This window comes from Bison bison, unplaced genomic scaffold (genome assembly GCF_000754665.1).
Source record: "Bison bison bison isolate TAMUID 2011002044 unplaced genomic scaffold, Bison_UMD1.0 scf7180017864248, whole genome shotgun sequence".
In the NCBI taxonomy this organism is placed as follows: domain Eukaryota; kingdom Metazoa; phylum Chordata; class Mammalia; order Artiodactyla; family Bovidae; genus Bison; species Bison bison.
This window is the reverse complement of record NW_011494820.1, coordinates 455925-461959: the sequence shown is the minus strand read 5'-3', so window position 1 is coordinate 461959 and position 6035 is coordinate 455925. Positions and strand designations below refer to the sequence as shown.

At 57.1% G+C, this 6035-nt stretch overlaps 1 protein-coding gene across 1 annotated transcript in view; it reads left to right on the top strand.

The window, feature by feature from the left end:
* The window catches only part of WNT3A (wingless-type MMTV integration site family, member 3A), a 74698-nt gene extending 73277 nt beyond the window's left edge, over positions 1-1421 (top strand). Inside the window, exon 6 of the mRNA XM_010847237.1 lies at positions 606-1421. The gene's annotated coding sequence lies outside the window, so the exon portion shown is untranslated. The remainder of the gene's footprint in view (positions 1-605) is intronic.
* The last annotated feature ends 4614 nt before the right edge of the window (positions 1422-6035 follow it).

Genomic DNA, 6035 nt, shown 5'->3' with positions numbered 1-6035 from the left:
TCTGAGATAGAGCTTCTGGAGCGGGGCGGGGTCCTTTATGGTAGGTTGAGGTTCCTGAGTGGCATAAAGTTCTTCCCCGTCCTGGAGTGAAACCCAGGTCTTCTCTGGGGTTGGGGCTCCAGGGATTTAGCCTGCCATTACTGTCCCCCGAAGACCACGTGGTTCCATCCTCCGGACTTCATCTATGTAAAGGAGAATCTCCTGGCAGAATGAGCTGTGGAGAGCCTGTGGGGAACATCTTGTCCTCCTACCCCTCCCACTGAGGTCCGAGGTATATCCTCCAAGGATTCCTCCCTCAATGATACCTGCCAACGCTCTCAACCAGGCCCTGCGGAATGGCTGGGATTTGGGTCCAGGAGATAGGGCCTCGTGGCAGTAGGCCGAGGGAAGGCCTGCGACGTGCGGCCTAACTCTGTCCCAGCTGCTCTGTGCTGGGCATCAGACACCTAGGCCCTCTTCCCAGTGCCCTACTGCCACCCATGCCCCAGCAAGGCACCATGCAGCCTGGTCAGCTGTGCCCTCTACTTTGCCACTGACAGAGTCCAAGCCTGGTTCTCCCACCTCCCTGTCTTCACGTTCCCACACGTACCCCATCTCATCCACAGGAGAGGAGCAAAGCCTCCTGTTCCAGACTTGCTGTTGCCGCCCTCATGGCCTCAGCACCTCTCTCCAGCACCCTCATTCACAGTCCTCTGTAAAGGAAAGGCAAGAAGGGGACCTAGACTCTCAGGCTGCCCAGAGTCACTGGGCTGCACTGCTGCCCAGGTCCTACTCAGCTCTATAACCTACCTTGGAGGCTTACCTGGTGTTGTTCGGGAGATTTGGAGTCGGAGGATGCTACAACAGTGGTTCTACAGAGAGAGGACCCAAAGACCCCAGAGGAGTGGTCTCTGCCCCAGCCCCTTATGGCCAGGACTGACCCCCAGGTCCTGCTGCTACGTCTATGGTACACCAGACCTACCTGCCACTGGCCATTGTGAAGTCTCCGGTGGGCTACTTGGCTTGGCCCTCATCACATCTGACTCATTCATCCTGTTTGGGAATGAGCAAGGCCGATGGACCCCTCAACTAATGCCCATAGGAACTGCCCACCATGTACTGCCATGCCAAGACTTTTCCTCCTCAGCCTCTGGTACTGTGAAATGTTGCCTGGCCCCTGTCCAAGAGGGCCTCCTCTCCAAGCAGGGGGAAAGACAATGGAGGGACCTTCACACCCCACTAGGAATACGACCTTCCTCTCCTTGAATTTTGCATTTGTGGGTTTTAATTTTATTTCCAATGCTGCTATATCCACCATACACAGGAGCTAGACAAACAGATGCGTTGTTGTGGTTTTCCTTTTCTTTCTATGAAAGAAACTTTTAGTCATAGCTTGTAAGTTTCAAACAGTGGGGAAAGTAAAAACAAACAAACAAACAAGAAGAAGAAGAAACAACCAAACAAGCCTGTGGATTGTGCTGGATTTTTGGTGGTGGGTCAGCAAGGCATGGGACCTGGATTGGTCATGACCCTCTGGGAGGGGCCACGATGGGAGGTGGTGGTGGGCATGTTTAGCTCAGAGACTCCTGGGGGCTCTGTGGTGGCCTCCAGAGCCAGAATTCCAGAGGAAGGAAGAAGGATGGCCACTCCAAAGAAGGAAGGAAACAGCCAGTGGTCTCAAAGTCGAGGGGGAGACAGATCTGTGAAAAGTGCAGGGAAGGAGGCCTGCCTGTTGCAGGGGATGTGTGGTACAGCAAGCAGAGCACCATGGCAGCCCCAGGTGGGCAGACCCCACGCAAGTCAGGAGTGCAGCAGGACATCCACCAAGTTAGCTGAAAGCCACTTCCCCAAACAAGCACAACATGCTCACTCAGTTGACATCTGAGCACTAGCTACGTGGCCATGCTTCCTGGGCTTGGGGACATGAACTCTGTGTGGGGTCCCCTTCTCAGCCTGCCATGGGGCACTCTAGGAGCCTGGTCTGACTTGGAGGCAAGACATGTCCCCTCAATTGGAGGCTCACCAGCCAGAAGCCTGGAAATTAGGCAGGAACTTCTAACTGGGCCTCACCTCCTTCTGCCCCCTGAAAAGGCCACATTAGAAGTCACAGCTCTTGCAGCTGGAATCCAGTTGGGAGGTCATGAGGGACATCCATCGCTGGCAGAGAGCTAATGTATGAAGCCAAGAACTCTCAGGGGCTCCTTCCTGCCTCTGCTCATCCTCAGGCCTGAGCTGACCCTGGACCCCGGCCTCCTCTCCACCACAGGGCATAGCTCAGGTGTCCAAGAACTGGGAGGGGTCAGCAGTCTCTACATGTATGGTTGGCCAGATCCTGGAATCATGCTCAGAATTTTGGGATGGGGATCTTTCCAAGGCAAACAGGGAGAGATTTGAGGACAAGCAAAGCATACTGTTGGCAGAAGTGTCACGCTGTGCCTCCATGGCTATTGCCTACATCCACCCTCAATCCAGGGTATTCAGGGTATGCAGAGCTGGGCAGCCTTCTGAAAACTGAGGCTACAGGAGCCAGGGGATGAAGGGATGGCTTTCTCAAACCACACCTTCACCTCTTCAAGCCAAGAGCAGGGTCCTTGCTTCTCTCTGTGTCCCTCCAGGCTCTCTTCCCTACTACTACCACTGCCTCTGAGCCCTGCCCTGATATCCGAGCAGACCCACAAGGAGGGAGAAAGGAGAAGCAGGGGTGGAGGGGCATGCTGGGACAGGTGGGACATGGGGAGAGCTGATGCTGGAGCTGAGGGGAGGAGGCCTAGTCCCCACCCTCTCAGAGGTCAGGCTCAGCACAGCCGCCCTGCAGGAGCCATATGCTAGAAAGGAGGGGGCTGGGGGCAGACGGGAGCCTCATAATCAGGAGGCTTGTGCCTGCTGAGAGCAGAGGGAGGGAAGCCCAGTTCAGCTGGCTCCATGGCTAGACATCAGGGCCACATGATATCCTTGAGAGCAAAGGAATGAAGGGTGACCCTCTGCCAACAGAGAGCCAGAGCTGGCTGGCCAGGGTCCTGGCCAGGGCTGTGCAGACCCAGCATGGGCAAGAGTATCCACTCCACACAGAGCCCTGCACTGGGAGAGAGGGTTTGGGGAGCTGCCTGGTGGAGGGAGTAGGAGCCTTTCAAGGGAGGAAGGGAAGAAAGAGGAAACATGGTGATAGGAGGTCATGGCCTCATCACTCCAGACAGGACCTGCAGAATACCACCCCCATCACGCTAATGGCCACACTGGTCTTTGCTGCAGGCTCTAAGCCACTAAAGTCAGAGCCAGAAGAGGTCCAGCAAGGCTAAAGGACTAGAGGCAGGGACTTCCCCACAGTCATCCCGTGGTTAAGAATCTGCCTCCCAATACCAGGGGCAGGTTGAATCCCTGGTCCAGGAAGAGTCCACAAGCCACAGGGCAGCTAAGCCTGGGCACCACAGCTACCGCAGCCGGCGCACCCTAGAGCCTGTGCTCTGCAACAAGGGAAGCCATTGCAGTGAGAAGCCTGGGCACTGCAACTCGAATAGCCCCCGCTTGCTGTGACTCGAGAAAGCCCTTGTGCAGCAACAAAGACCCAGAACAGTCAAAAATAAATATAAGTAGATATAATGTATATTTTTAAAAGGGACTGCAGAGAGACACAGGGCTCTGAACTCCCAAATCCTCTGCTTTCACACTCCAAATCATTATCACCTTCCCAGGCTGGCACACCAAAGTCCCACCCAAGCCACTCGCCCTTGTTGGCTCGGGGCTCCCTGCCTCCTTCACCAGGCCCATTTCAGGGCAGGTCACCACTGCCCCAGAGCTGTAGCTGACCACCAGGAACTCCCTACTGGGGCCTCAAGGGGTCAGCTGGAGTCAGATGGACCGCAGGCAGACACTATAAAGAGGGAGACAGTGATGATGTTCACAGGGCATTGTCCAGGCGTGGAGCACAGGTGGCCAATCTCACCTGCAGGCGTGAGTCACCAGCAGAAAGACCCCAGGCCCACACAGCCCACCAGTGAATAGAGCCAGATCAGACACTCCACACGAGGGTCAGGTCCTGGAGGTGGGGGGTGTCAGGGGCCCCCTGGAGCTGCCTATGGGCCGCATCCACAGTGCACAGATGGTACAAATGGTGTGGCACCTCTTAGTCAGGGTCTGGCAGGAGTTGCCCTAATTGGCACCTGCTGAAAACCAGGTGCTAGGGGCTCCACAGATGAAAGGGTAGGAGAGACGGGCTAGTCAGGGAGTGGAGGCACAGCCACAGGTCACAAGGGTGAGACGCCAATAGAGGAAGCAAGGACACGGCCAGGCTTCCTGAGAGCAGAGGCCAGACACCCAGCAGGAAGGTGGAAGCTACCTGGGAGTTAATGCAGAGGCAGGTCCTGGCTACCTGGTCTCAGCTCTCCACCAGGTGAGGCACCAGGCCCCCACTCCCCATCTCTATGGCTCAAGGGCAGAGAGAGGCAGGACCCCACCAGAAGAGGAAGTGGTCGAGGGGAGCTAGCAAGAACCTGTGTGAATGAGGAGGTGAAACCCTCAAATCTCTGCCAGCCAGGAGCAAACCCCACCCAGAGCCTTAGTTTCCCTCCAGAGGAAGAGGAAGTGGGATGATGGGGCTCCCCTGGGCCTTTCTGATCCTGCCTTTTGCTGATATGGGATGCTCCATCTGGAGCCCTCTCTGGAGCCCAACTGGCCCCCTTCACCTGCCAACATCAGCATGTTCCCATGAACTCTGGGCCAGCCTCCCCACCCCCAGCCTTTGCCCTCAGCTCAGAAGGAGGCCAGAACACAGGTCAGCCAGCCTGCCTGGGCCTTAGAAGCCACCTCTCCGGGGAGTTTACAGCCCCTCCCGCCAGCCCTGAAGAAGGAGGAAATGGGCCTGGTGGGCCTGTTCACAGGTAGTTGAGACAGGAGAGGAATAACCATATTAAAGGCCCGGAGGTACCGGGGGCCTCACCACACCAGGGCCCCCCCTTGGCCCAGCTCCCTGCAAATCTCACACCCCCAGTGCTTCAGCTTTGAAGTTCTGGAGGGGGTGTGGTGAGCCCCCTCCTCCTAGGACCCCCACAGGCCCTCCCCTCCCCTCCGCCCTCTTCCCTCATACTCCCACTTTCTGGGTCCTTAGGACCTGTTTCCACACTTCAAGGATGCGCTGAACCATCCCATCCCCCCATGCTGGGCCAGAATCTCCAGGGCTGGGACCCTCAGAGCAACAGGTGCAGGGCTCTGGGTCACCAAGCCTGTTACAGAGAACAGAGGACCCCCAGCCAGGTTCCCTAGTCCTACACAGTGATGGCCTTCACCCCCTACGGCAGAGCTTGGACCGGATGGGCCTCAAGGTCCTGCTGCCATGCCTTTGCCCCTTTCCTGAGGGTCTGGTCTGGGGGACATGACACAGCCCATCCTGGGGTCCGGCCTGATGGCCTGGGGCGGCCCCGATCCCTCAGCTCTCCCCTTCAGTGGCCTAGCCCCACTCCGAACACCATGGTCCCTCCCCAAGCTGCCTGGTCCTCTTGCCGGAACCCATCTGCCGATTGGAACCCTGTGTCCCTTCATGAAACTCTCTGGTTGGGACTCCCAAGGACAAGGCATCCTAGCAGTCAGCAGCTTCCTCTCCAGTAGCCCCCTGGCCTCCTGGCCTGAGCAGGAGTAGGGCAACTCACGTGCCCGCGCTGCACTCCAGTCTCAAGTCCAGCTTCAGTCTGGACAGCAGACAACCTCCCAGGGTGACGCCCAAGCCTTAGAGGAACAGGACCGCATCTCTGCCATCCCACCTGGGTGGGAGTTCTTCCAGTCCTTCTATTCATGGCACTGACAGGTAAACTGAGACCTGCTGGATAAAGCCTCTTTCTACAGTGTGAGTTCATGAAGGCAAACTACCCCATTTTCTCCCTCCCTGTCCCCCCATAAAACGGGGGTATCAGGAGCAGCTAACAGAGGGCACTCCCACTTGCCACACTCCTCATCCCCACAGATGACCTTGGCCCCAGAGATCTGGGTGATGGGCCCTTCCATACCTTCCGGGTCATCTGGGAGGCTCCCAAGAGGAGGTGAGCACGTGGTGTAGTTTCTGTGGCTCT